Raw genomic sequence first — 14,081 nt, 5'->3', positions numbered from 1 at the left:
TGGCTGAAGCCATGGGTCTCTCCATGTGTACTCTTTGGTTGCTGTTTTAGTACCTGGGAGCTTTGGTTGGTTGACATTGTTGTTCATCCTATGGAGTTGAAAACCCCTTCAGCTCCTTCAGTCCTTTCTCTAACTCCTTCATTTGGGTCCCAGTGCTCAGTCTGAAGGTTAGCTGCAAGCATCGTCATCTGTATCAGTAAGGTTCTAGCATAGCCTGTCAGGAGACATCCATATCAGGCTCCTGTCAGCAAGCACTTCTTGTCTGGATCTTATTTTTATCCAACGGGGCACTTTAAAATATATACCCTTGTACTTTTTTCTCAATTTTTCTTTTCACATTTGATTTTATCCAAATGTAGAGTAGCGTGTGTAGTTTAATGGTTTGTTATTGTTGGTTATCTTGTTTTTAGTTCTCTTGAGCCTTTAAAATTATGGTTTGATTATTATCTTGCAGAACTTGAAAAAGGCCAGACTATTTCCTGTTTCTTTAAAGAAATTCCTTCTTCCTCTTCAGGGTTTCCTCCTTATTCTCTCTCTTCTTTCTCTGGAAATTCAACTGTAGGTTGTTTTAGTTATGGCTTCTAATGCTATGAAGAGACACAATGACCAAGGAAACTCTTATAAAAAACATTTAATCGAGGTTGACTCATAGGTTCAGAGGTTCAGTCCATTATCATTAATATGGGAGCGTGGCAGCATCCAGGAAGGCATGGAACAAGAAGAACTGAGAGTTCTGCATCTTGTTGTGAAGTCAAAAAAGGCAAGACTACCATCCTTCAAGAGCTAGGAGGAGGTTCTCCAATCCCACCCAGACAATGACACACTTCTTCCAACAAGGCCACGCCTACTCCAACAAGGCCACGCCTACTCCAACAAGGCCACACCTACTCCAACAAGGCCACATCTCTTAATAGTGCAGTTCCTTGACCCAACCATATTGAAACCACCACATAGCTTTAGTGGTTTGACACTGTCCAGGAGTTCTTGACAGATACTTCTTGAATTTTTCTTTATGTGTTTGTTTCCCCCTTTTCCTTCTCCTTTTTTCTTCCTCTTTTTCCTCTTCTTCCTCTTCCTTCTCCTCTTATTCTTTTGATAGTCTCTCTTCCTCCCTTTCTTCCCACTCCCATTGTTTCCTATCCCCACTCCCCCATGTTTTCCCATTAGTCACCTTAATGAATAGTCCAACTTCTGATATTATCTCCAAGTACAATTTAATGTGTTTAGACTCTTGGCAATGTTTCTATTTCTTTAAATTTCTCTTTGTTTTGTAACTATTTTATTAAATTTATAATGTGGGGTAAACTGAGATTTATACTATTTATGCCAGGACATGGTTTATACCTTTTATAGTGTAAGCCCATTTATTTGAAGAAGTGAGTTACTCTAGCCAGAAGTTGATCTTTTATGTACTGAAGGCTACATTGCATTGCTTTGAACTACAAATAAAGTTTGGGGGAGGGGTCAGGGGCTTTCATGTTGAACCTGTATTAATAGACAGACCTACTATACAACTGATGTCTGAGAAATTTTTCTTTCTGGCTTTCAGATCACTTTATTATTTCTCACAAGCCAATACTCAGTTGATGTCCAATTAAAATAAGAATGAGCCACTTCAAGGAGGTATTCACAGGGTACTGCTAGAAATTTAATTCTCTCTCTCTCTCTTTCTCTCTCTCTCTCTCTCTCTCTCTCTCTCTCTCTCTCTCTCTCTCTCTCTCTCTCTCTCTCTCTCTCTCTCTCTCTCATATTCAATTTTCAATTACTTGTCAAAACTTTAATGTATTGCCTGATGAAATAGTGGTCGTTTTATCAGCAACTCTACTGCTGTCAGATCATACTGTAAGCTTTTCAGACCTAGCAGAAGCTCCTGACTCATTTCTTCATGGATGAGCCTTTAAATAATTCTGAACTTTGGAGGCCCAATGAGCTCAGTGTTTTATTGGGTTCACAAAAAGGTTTGTGTTTGTTCTTCCTCTAGCTATTATTGTTTGCGGAGGATTTACAGTCTTTCCAGAATTGCTTAACAAGAGAGGCCCTTCTTCAGTTAATGAATTTAATAAATGTAAGAAATGTTGGGCCACAGCAGCTTAATAATAATTAAAAGAGCAAACTGCCTTTTCAAAGGCATACTTAATTTTTTCACAAAAATATGGTTCTAATTATATTTTAACTACTCACTACATGCTAGTTTTTATATTACTGTATACCCATCAAACCCAAATATTCTTTTTAAGTTTAAACTTTAAGCTTCTTTATTTATTTTTATTTTTATTTTTATTTTTTTATTAAATATATTTCTTTACTTACGTTTCAAATATTAGTCCCTTTCATGGTTTCCTGTCCATAAGCCCCTATCCTCTCCCCCTCCCCATATGGGTATTCTCTCCATCCATCCCCCTTACTGCCCCCCCATATTCCCCTGCACTGGGGGTCCAACCTTGGCAGAACCAAGGGCTTCCCCTTCCACTGCTGCCCCAACAAGGCTATTCTCCGCTGCATATGCAGTTGGAGCTCAAATGTTCTAACCAACCCAAGAGTTGCTAATTACATAATTGTGTTATCTAGGTATCGTTTCCTATTTTAGCAAAGATTGAACCAGTTCATTTTACCTTAAATGAATGAGAATTTAATGTTATTCAGTATTGTAGAAGTTTCCAATGTTCTCTAATTGTACTTTGCTAGTACCCAAATATTTTACATGAAGGAATAGGAGTCTTATAGACCCATAAAAATTGATGTTACTCTCTCAATTAGTAATTCTATGGGATTTTGAGTTCATAGAATGCATACTTTAAAATAAAATAAAATAAAATTTAAACTATTTTTTAAATATATATGCAGTAGTGTTTCTGTGGAGCTATATATGTTAGATTTTGTCTATATCATGCTCAAAATGGTGGCTTTATCACCTCTTCCCTCTGTGGAGCTTCTGTACTCCTTTTATGTTCAGCTACTTTTATTTTCACAAGGTTATAACCATGTCCTCTAGCAAGTGAATTACTACCTCACCATTCATAGTTCACACAGAAACATTGTCTAATGATTCACTATGTATTTTTCTAAATTCTCTCATGATTAAGTAGCTTCTTGATCAGCTTGCAAGAAAGTAATTTGACAATATAGAAGCAAAACAATTGACAAGGCCATATTCATTTATGAACATGATAATTTTTTCAATATAATGTCAAGAACTTGCTGTTTTAACTTTCCTTAATACTGTGGAACAAAAAATAAATATACAATGTGAATTGAAGTGACGACACAATCAAACCATAGCATCCAACCAAAGAGAACAAGAGACCATCACTACTTCAGGGCCTGAAGTCTTCCTTCACAGAAGAAAATACTATGTCCCTTTGAGGCTGGATGTTGTTGTTGTTTTGTTTTGCTTTGTTTTGTTTTGTTTTGTTTTGTTTTGTTTTCATAATTTGTAGAGTGTGAATGACCAATTCAAGTTGGAACAAGCTGGAAGACTGTACATGAGAGAAAAAGGTACTGCAGATTCCAGAGTCAGTGCCTTGGTGATGGACATGGGGTGGGGAGAAAATGCAAAACCAGGTGTGAGCAGCACATGTCTTAGCATAAGAGTAGAACACAGTGAGAAGAAAATGAAGAAACTATGCATCAGGACAAAATGTGACGGAGAAGCATGTCATTGGTTTGCTCTATGGATGGAAAAGTTTCCAACTTTGGAATTTCCAGCTTGAGAATTCAGAAAACTGGCATCAATCCTGAGTACTGTAAGTCACTGGTTCCTAATCACTCCTGCACTTTGAGATTCTTATCTCAATTTTTAAAGGAACATAAAGTGGAAAGAAACTTTAAAATTTCATTGTGTCACAAACAAAAATAAGAATGAACACATTTAAATGACTATTGCTTGGGGGTCATTATGAACCCCAAGGCATTATTTAAATTCAAATATTCTTAAGTGATCACTAAAATTAAGCTTTTGATTATTTGGAAAACTTTTGTCTAATTTCTAAGGAAACTGATTAAGGAAATTTTAAAGACATGAGTGCAACAAACATCAAATTTTTGGTGAGTTTAATTTATAATCTACTCTATTATAATCAGTGGTTGGAGCTCAAATTTGTACTTACAAGTACAGTTATTTTCAATGGCTTGATGTCTATTTTATAATATACAGTCACTAGAAAATTATCTAAAATATGATTCTAGTTCAAATTCACCATATCTTTTTTAAAAGCTTAGTGATTCATAAGTCTCAGTTATCCCATGTTAAAAAAGCATCTTATCATTAGGATGCATATTTAGCATGTGGTAGAAAGGACCCCGATAAAAGCATTTTTTGAAGTTCTTTGTTGTCACTGGGACATAATCTCTCACGAGCACTTCATGCTCCTATACATGGTATGAATCACTAACTAGCGTGCTTTCAAATGTTTTTTGGAGATGTTTGTAAATCAAACATTTTCAGAAGGTATAAATAGAATTTCATTTTGGAACAAAGGAAGGCATCGCTACTGTGTATAACAAAGGATTTACATACCTTTCTTCTAATGCATAGATCTGTGAAGGTATGTGTGAAGGTATGTTTCGTGACCTATGGAAACTGTGACCCAAAACAGTACAAAAATGTTAATGCTCCTTGCAACTTCTGTGAATGACAAACTTAGAAACTATATAGGTGCTAATAACAAACACACAATGAACAATAAATGGTTCTAAATTTTTGCCTGTTTTTCACAGAAAAACAATGATGTTATTTCAGTATAACAAATAAAAATTAGGTAAAATAAATATAACTCTCAGTTGTTAGTAATTCTCCAGTAAACAGAACTGCATCCTCTTCAACAGAAGAAGCAGTTACACATGTGCATCCCTATAGTAGCAGTTAATATTTGTCCTTCATAGGCTTAGGACTGTCAGGATTTCTGGGAGTAATTAGAAAAATAACATATGCATTCAGGGTGAAGGAGAACTTCACTATGTCAATCATTAGGACCTTGACTGTTTCCTGTGAGAACAATAGAATATATTATTTTCAAATATGTTTTCCAAGATGAAATGGCAAGCAATATACCGTTCTATGCTTAAATCCCAACTAAGTTTATCCTATCTTGGCAATCATAGAACTCTTGTACGTAACAATAAGGTTCACATAAGTTGCTTTATTTAATTATTCTGTGTCTGTTTCTCTCAGCATTCCATTCTCTCTCTCTCTCTCTCTCTCTCTCTCTCTCTCTCTCTCTCTCTCTCTCTCTCTGTTTAGCAACATTTTCCAATATCAATAACTTTAATCTTCTGAGGGAGAGTCTCTTGGGTTTAAAAAAAAGAAAACCCCATGGAAATCATTGGTACAAGACACATGTGCACTTGCACTGATATTTGTGTTCTTTGTCTTTATCTACTTGAGTTGGAATTCAGATAGAGGTGGCTCAATGGAAAATTAGAATGATGAAAGAAATCCAAATTTTTGGGCTCACTAACACTATGTAGAAATGATAACCCCTCTCTCTAAAACTGATGCTGGTGAGAACTTGAATGATATTTTCTACACAATGGACTAACCAATGCCATGTATTAAACAAGATTCTGCAAAGAAAATGACTATTGTATGAGTCTAGACTGCTTCAGTCAGAAGTATTGGATACTGCATCTATGAAAATATAGCAACATGGAACTTGGGTATGGTTCCCAATATCTACACAGCAGCCTTCTATAATGTAAGTTCCAGGAGCTCTGAAGATTTATAGTTTCGACCTGTGTGTGATGCAAACAAAACACACACACACACACACACACACACACACACACACACACACACAGAGCACTTAGACAGGAAAAGAAATAAAATAAAAATTAATATTTTAAATGATATTTACATATTCAGGGATTTCAGGGAGGAAGAGGATTGGATCTGTTGGCTGTAGATACTCAGATACTACTGTATTTGTAGAAAATAAAGGATCTTCATGGTTTTCAACAGGGATCACAGCAGGAAAGGTAAGGAAACATTTGGTGACAATGGTTTGTGAATCTGTGTGATAGTTTTGTATAATAGAAAATAGCACTTCTCGTGCCTACTCCATATTATCAGTTAAGTACTAGAAAAGAATATTAAAACTGGGCAAACACACATGTGACACATGGCAACAAAGTCAAAAGTAGCTTGCATGGTTTCTTTTTTATTTCCCATAACATCCAGTCAAAACTTCTTAAATATTATAAGAGAAAGTAATGACCACAGATCTGATTATAGAATTTAAGGCAGCAAGCAAGGCAATATCCTAATATAGCAGCTTTCCAGAGATAGTAAGAGAGTTAATGAACTTTACGAGCTCAGAGTGGATTATCTCTCACTGAATCCAGCTGTTGGTACCATAATCCCAGCTGTTGAAGCAATTGAATATACAGATTAAACTCCTAGAATGGCTCTTGGTTTCTGTCAAGGCTAGCTTTTGTCTATCTAAGACTCCTTAAGATAAAAGACCAAATCATACTCATGCAACAAAGTTACTAATATACATTTTTCATGTGGTTACCACTTGCTACAAGAATTCCTTTGATTTGTTCATACATAGACACAGACACACACACACACACACACACGCACACAGACACACACACACACACACACACACACACACACACACTTCTACAAATCAGATAGATTCTTTTTTCTCTTGGGAAACTAAGAACAAATATTAGAAAAATAAATTCTTCAAGTGCATATGAGAATCTTTTTATATAAAACTATTCATGTATCCTAAGGAGCTATTACATACCACTACTTTGCAATAACTACAATACTATAACAATACTATAAATTTTGATAACTGTGAATATAATCTTCCAGTCTATAGAGTATGTTATAAATCTCTCCAAATTATGTCCCAAGAATATATTATAACATTTCAACAATGTTTTTCTAACTTTCAATTGTAATTATTCAGTAAATGCTCTTTATCAAATAAGACAGATTTTAATTACTTAAGCTTAAATATGTCTTATGAAAGCCATGTGTAGATTGTAAGCATTGAAGATACGACATAGGAAGTTATTTATAGCTCTCTTCCCCAATTTTGCTGACTCCCTTGTGAATGTTTGCTAAAAGAAAAAATATGCATTCTAATCTAATTTGTATACTTATTGAAAGTATAGAAAATTTCCCTTGGAAATTGATCTTATAACTCAATCACCTATTTTGCTTATTTGTAAGAATTCTAAATATGCAAGTATATTTATTGTAATAATATATAATAAAATTATCATCAGTATTTGGTTGGCATTATATTTAAAGATAGGCAGCAACAAAATTGTATGCTTTTGAGAAATGGCATTAATTTCATATCAAGTCTTAGAAATAACAAAGTACCACAAATGAAATACAGTGAAGATTTACAAAGGCTGTATTGTTGTTTTGTTGTTTTCCCTTGAATCATCTGTTGAGGAAGTTTGGGCTGTCCTAGGTTAAGGGTAGCCTGTATTTCAGCACTCCTTTTTCATTTATAAGCTGCCTATCCAGCATATCCAGCTAAACTGTAATGCGTTTGAAGTAAGTCTATATCATATCCTTTCATGTGTCTGTACTCATCATATCAGATCATACAGTATGGTAAGATCCCAGTTAATGAAGGCTGAATTGCACTGCAAAGAAATTAGGTCATGGAAACGTTATAGATGCAATCACATCTTCATCTTGAATGGCTGTAACAAGGAACCCTTAACACATGGTCCCTCATTTGTCTAGCAAGCTATGAAGCAATCGCCAATTCTCTTCACTACCTCCAATCCAGGCACATTTAGATAATGTAATATTGCTGTAAGTGATAAGACTCAGTTATCTACACACATTAATTCCTTCTGTTTCCTTGGGAAGATGGCAGTAATGAGCCACCGTGTCCAAGAATGCACCTGGCAGTTTATCATCTAGCCACTAATGATGACGGCTCCTCATTGACATATTCGTTCACTTTTTCATGGCCCCATATCAATGAAAATAAATTTACAGGTGCCAGAGTTTCCAGATAATGGTCTTGAACTTTGAAACTGATTTTTCTTCCCCAACTCCCCAAGCTACTCAGTCTATGGACGACAAACAAAGTGGAAATAAGGGCACCAATGTGTAAAGTTTCTTTGTGGTAAAATAAAGATTAAGTAAACGGACAGATGAACTCCAAGTTCATTTCTGTTCCATGTCTAAAGAAACCAACATTGCTTTGGGGAATGTCTTTCAATCCACTGCTTATAAAAGTTCAAGTGAAAAATATCTGTGGTATAATGTTACGATAAAAGCAAATTACATTGTATGATAAATAATTAATAAGAAAAAAGAGAAAAGTAAATATAAATGGAATGGTAGCCTCACAACTGTATGATTTTAAAATGTTTCCCAAGCTTTAACAAGAACGTGATCAATTAAAGTGTCAGGAAGACTGGTTACCATCAACTATGTTAAGTAAAGATTAAGCATTGAGGTGACGTGGAGTCAGTGCTAACCTTTTGCTGTGTTTATCTGTCTGTTTTCTTTCTTACTGAAACTGAGTTATCCTGTATTACCTTTCTCCGAAACAATGAGGGGGTTTGCTTTTATACCAGAGAAAGAGACACAGCGTGAGGAGAGTAACCTAGGACTCTAATTCTGAGTCTGTTAATTACTTAGGAACTCTTTGGTAAATCATTAGTAAACTAATAGAAAGGGAGCATCCTTCAGATTCTTTAATCCATATCTAAATCCTGTGAGTCATCCCTTTGCAATTAAATGAATGTTCAAGAAGTCACAAGTCTCACCACAAAATTTAACTGTCTTTTGTTGGTTTTGTGCTTTCCTTTTGTCCTCTCAGTGAGCAACTCCCTGTTTGTCCTCTCAGTGAGCAACTCCCTGTTTGTCCTCTCAGTGAGCAACACCCTGTGCAGCCCAGGTTAACTTTGAATGAATAACCTTCCTGTCTCAGTCTCCCAGATATCAGAATTACAGGTTTGAAACACGAGATACAGGGAAGTGTAGGAATCATAGTCACGTATGATTGTCACGTGTATTCGAAAACTGTGAGACTTTGGTTAAGTCATGAAACTAGTATTGAAATTATCACTCTTGTTTGCTAAGAAGGCTTGTTGTTATATGTTACTGTATATACTGAGGCTAGGGGGAAAAAACTACAAAAATCTTATACAATGGCTTGTTCTCCATTCTATTGGGTGCTCCTTCAGCTAAGAAGATTTGTGTGTTTTAATGTATAGACTATTGTGAATTAAATCATATTTAAATGTACATAAAATCCAATAAGACACTCACCAATGTAAATAAGACAGCAAGAGATGTTTACCTCCACCATTTAGGTACATTTAGGTATTAGCTTACATATTCATTGTCCAATGTTTTGGTTTTAAATTTGTTTAGTACTTAATTCATTTAGACAGATCACATGAGTTTTCCTTTGACTCTCAAATTTCCGTGAAAGAAATTAAATATTCACTTTATATAAAGAAGAAAATGTGTTATTTTTATTTCTGAAATAAAGTAGACTTCTGAAAAACCATGTCGGAACAGCTATTGCCTAAAATGCCAGCATAATAGGGATCTTATTGAGCTATCCCCCTTTGAGTAAGTTTCAAGCCAGTATTCACAGGTTCTTTATTTTCCCTTTGTATGTGTCACCTTCTCAGCCCTTATCTCTTCACCTTGCACTCTCAGTAAAATCAGTTCAGGAACTAAGGACAACTTGTTGATGAATCTTTTACATCATTTACACAACTGCTCATCTCCTTTGCCAAGGCAAATATTGACTTTAAACCTGTCCTCTTGGTAGCGCATAAATAAGAGCATTACACTTAACAATGCACCATTCCAATATTGGTGGTCCTGTCTCCTCGTCTGCTATAATTGATTATTTTGCATAGTCTTCCTAACTCGAGAAACTTTAAATCCAGGAGGATCTTGAGTTCTACGTAAGAATCCATAACAAAAATCTCTGCTATGCTTTATGACAAATTCATTTTCATGTTCATAGATGATACTTAGGCAATGTTAATATTTTGACATAAATTACAGTTATGTTAGAATACTTTGATTTGAACTTAGGCTTGCCACAAAAACAGAACATTCAGCATTACTCCCTGCTCTGCTTCATTCAGCTGCGATATATCTATTCAGTGAAAACTCATTATTGTTAGATATACTCTACATACCAATTACCCTATTGCTAACCAAAAGATAAATATCTCCGGGGGAAATTTAAAAGATCCCTTCATTCATCTTCTAACTCACCTATTGTTCACACGGCATGGCATAAGGGAATACCTGCAGCAGTTGCAAACTTCAATACATAGTTTTGAGTGTTTTCCCTAGTCCCACAGGGAGGTTAATTAGGCAAATTTCTGGATTTAGAAAACCAACAGTAAAGTTAGTATTCCTGGCCCCTGTGAATTTTGATGCAGCTGAACACATTTGCTGAAAACCACCGCTGGTCACTTTGTTCCTACCCAGACTACGAAGACAAGGACCATAGAGGAAGCAAAATGAAGTCAAACGCTTGGTAATGGGAAAGGAGGAGGTTTTAAGGCAATCGTTGGTAAACAAACTCATCGTACATTTGATCAACTCTCCCTTCCTGTTTTATATAGAGGGAGAACTGCCTGTTCAAGAAGACTGAACACATCCTCTCCGTCAACTGCAAAGGGGAGGATGGAAAGGCAAGTCTCATTCCCCTTAAATTGCTTACAGTAATCTCAAAAAGATAAATAAATAAACTTATTCACACAGTCCATTCTTAAATAGGGCACCCTTCAAAGTTTCTTATATTTCTTTGAATACTCCGAACTGTATTCCCCCAACACTAGCCCTATGTTCAGTTCTGTGCAATAAAATGCCACCACAAAATAAATAATTACATGATTGTTTGAATGTAAATCATAAGTTGTAAGGGATCTTGTTTTACAATATAAGCACAGCGGAATCTTGAATACCAATACCTTCTTTCCTGCTCACAGGTACCCACTCCCTCAGATTCATTCACTGAACACAATGCCTATTTTTGTTCAGGCTTACCACAAACAGTTGATAAGCTTGACTTCATCGGGAAGGACTGCTGCATCCAGGAAACTCCTAAGGGTGACAAGAGACTACACCTACACCTCCCCTTAAGAGCATGATGCGGAAGTTTTCTGTACAACGTTCCGCTCTTGGGCAATAAACACAAAGGAAATAAGAACTTTAGCTTACTGAAAACTGAAATCATAGCAATAAGGAAAAGCTTGTAGAAGGTATTTCTGGTGCCACCTCTCTCAAGAAAAAAACTGCTTATCCTTAAAAGTTGCCGAGCTTTGGTGGCGTAGCTCAGGGATAATCACAGCTGGGCTGTGTAGGTGCTTTGACTAGACCTGAGGAAAAAGACAGATTCTGGGAAAACAGGTGAACTAAGGGGCCTTCCGTGTGCTCAGCAGACAAGCCCTCAAACAAGAAGGAATCTAAACGTAAATAGTTGTACTCTTTGAAACAATGACAAAAAGTTTAGTCCCAAAAGATTGCCTGTTTTTGTCCTCTTCTCATGCTTGATCATTACTTAAATGGCCCAGGTGCAGAGACACAATACACAGGACACACCGCGTGTCAGTATCAGTTTTGAGGTGAGTGTCAGAAAAGCTTCAAGAGAGCATCATGTGGAAGGAATGAGGTCAGAATTCACTAAGCCTCTAAGGAGGAACGGGATGGCAGGACGGATGATGACTATGTGGTCAGGTTTTGAGGGGAGATGGGTCAGGAAAGGACTTTGAGAAACCTAGGTCTGCGCGATATCGCGCGGCAGAAGATGGAATTCAGAAAGACCTGGGGACGACGAGGGCAGCAGTGACCCTGTTTGAAGTGACGCCAGGCAGAGGCTATCTGCCGCGGGAATGAGGGTAGCAGCGGGAGGGCAGGAGGGCGACAAGGGACTACTATGGAAAAGAAGCAATCTCTGGAAGAGAAAGGGTTCAAGTTCCGGGCTGATGCAGTTGAAAGCAAATGTCCCCGAGGACCTGCGGGAGACCCTGTGCCAGGAGGATACCCAGCAGGTGGCCGTGATGCCTCTCTCCTCTAAGGATGTTCGGTGGGCGCTCAGTCCTGTGACTGATCCCCCAGAGTCTCTGGTACTCACCGATCCCAGCAAGGGAAAGCTCCATCCAGGGCGCGCGAGGGCAGAGAGGCGCGGGCGGGACGAGGGCTGGCGGTGGTGGCGGCGCTGTCCTAGCAGCGTAGCGGGAATCGGTGGGTAGCCAGGGGGCGAGAGCGGCGGCGGGGGCTCAGGGCACCGGAGTAGGAAAGATCGGTGGCTCCAGAGGTGCAGCGCCCCGCGCGCTCTCTTCCCATCTCCCAGGCTGCCGAGGTTGCCGCTGCCCAGAGCAGACAGGAGAGGGGGAGGGGAGCAGGCACGCGGCAGGGAGGGAGAGCAAAGAAAGCAGGGAGGGGGGAAGGGATGCGCGAGGGGAGACGGAGATGATCACCGAGAGTTGGGAAAAGAAGGGAGGAGCATAGCAGTCGGGTACAGGTTCCCACCAGAGGAGCTCGGAAATGAGCCTATGAGTCTTGCCCCCAAAACCTGCCACTCCATGCTTCCCCCTTCGCGCCCTTTCCTTCCGCTCTTCCTCCGGTGTCTGTAGCTTGGAGTACCCACGCTCGGCTGCGGATGCAGTTTCAGCAAGCCGCCGCGTGTGTTGAGCCGGGAGGCTGCAGAGACACAGCATTGCTCGCCAGGCCTGTGGCACCTGTGCGCGCACACATTGCCACTGGTTCCATTGCTGCGTCTCCCAGATGCAGACTCTCAGCCGGCTACCCTCCTCCACTCTCCTTTTCCGTCAAATTGTGGTCCTAGACGTGCCGCAACCGCATCTGTCGAGTTCCTTCTTGCTGTTTTTTTTTTCCCCTAGGCGCTATTTGGCACGGACTGTCCAGCCAGAAGGCGCCAGCAGGGAGCTCAATGCGGGCAACCTTCCCCAGTCCCATGGATCTGCTGCTTGTGTTTGTTCTTGGCTAGGGTTGACCAGCTAAAGTCAGGAGGGAATTAAAATTAAAATAAGAAGGAGGAGGGCACATTATCTGAAACCACATTTCTCAGTGATTTGGGAAGGTTGTAGGTGTGAAGGGCAGTGATACACTCAGTATTGACTCTCCTCTGTAACCAATATTTAAATATAAATAGGTAGGTAGATACATAGATTGATGGGTGGATGGATGGATGGATGAACGGATAGATGGATAGATACAGAGATAGGTAGATGGATAGATAGATAGATAAGGAAGGCTCCCCTTTGCAGAGTTTTTGCTTATTTTGTTGGACTACAACGCAATCTTCGAAATTTATTTTTAGACTACAATGATCAAATACATATAGAAACTATAGTAAGTGCCTCCTCTTACACTCAAGAATCAGGAAACGAACTCACACATTTAGTAAATATAACAACAATCAGAGTATTGCCGACTGATTTCTATGAACCTTGATTTTGTCTCATAATCTTTTTGTGCTAATTGGAAATAGGCAGCAGGCAGGAAGCAAGTGGATGATGTGTGTAATAATATAGGTAGAAACAGAAGCCTAGTAAAACTCCCTTCAATAATACAGGAGGTGTTCCTGTACTTCTTAGCACAGCACATCAGAAAGGAGGTACTGGTGTGTGTATGTGTGTGTGTGTGTGTGTGTGTGTGTGTGTGTGTGTATGTGTGTGTGTTATTGTGTACCAAGCATGTGCACAGGGACACATGCTGCTTTTTAAAAATGTAGTAATAATCTTCATCTGCTAAAGGAACTTAGTCTCTAAAATAATTTAGACATTTTACTTTACATAATTATGTCTTATATAACAAATGTACTCATTAAAATAAATGCTTTCTCAGTTATGAATGCAGTGCGAAAAACATTTTTTTTTTTTTGGTTCTTTTTTTCGGAGCTGGGGACCGAACCCAGGGCCTTGCGCTTCCTAGGCAAGCGCTCTACCACTGAGCTAAATCCCCAACCCCGCGAAAAACATTTTTAATGCAACAAGCCAGCCTTAAATATTATCGAAAGCCTTCTATCTCTTTCTGTATTGTTTTACATGAAGAAAAATAAAAGTTAAATTTTAGTGATAAATTATTT

At 38.4% G+C, this 14,081-nt stretch overlaps 2 long non-coding RNA genes across 2 annotated transcripts in view; both read right to left on the bottom strand.

Moving 5' to 3' along the window:
• The window catches only part of LOC116902448, a 102,791-nt gene extending 89,620 nt beyond the window's left edge, over positions 1–13,171 (bottom strand). The window contains exon 1 of the long non-coding RNA XR_004388076.1: positions 12,105–13,171. This is a non-coding gene — a long non-coding RNA (uncharacterized LOC116902448). The remainder of the gene's footprint in view (positions 1–12,104) is intronic.
• On the bottom strand, positions 430–2,276 carry LOC116902451. Its single transcript, XR_004388077.1, has 2 exons — positions 885–2,276; positions 430–844 (listed from the first exon to the last, which is right to left on the bottom strand). It is a non-coding gene; the product is annotated as an uncharacterized LOC116902451 (long non-coding RNA).
• Positions 13,172–14,081: the final 910 nt, after the last annotated feature.

Source organism: Rattus rattus, chromosome 1, assembly GCF_011064425.1.
Source record: "Rattus rattus isolate New Zealand chromosome 1, Rrattus_CSIRO_v1, whole genome shotgun sequence".
Taxonomy (NCBI): Eukaryota; Metazoa; Chordata; class Mammalia; order Rodentia; family Muridae; genus Rattus; species Rattus rattus.
Note: the sequence above shows the minus strand (reverse complement) of the source record. Positions and strands in the feature narration are given on the sequence as shown.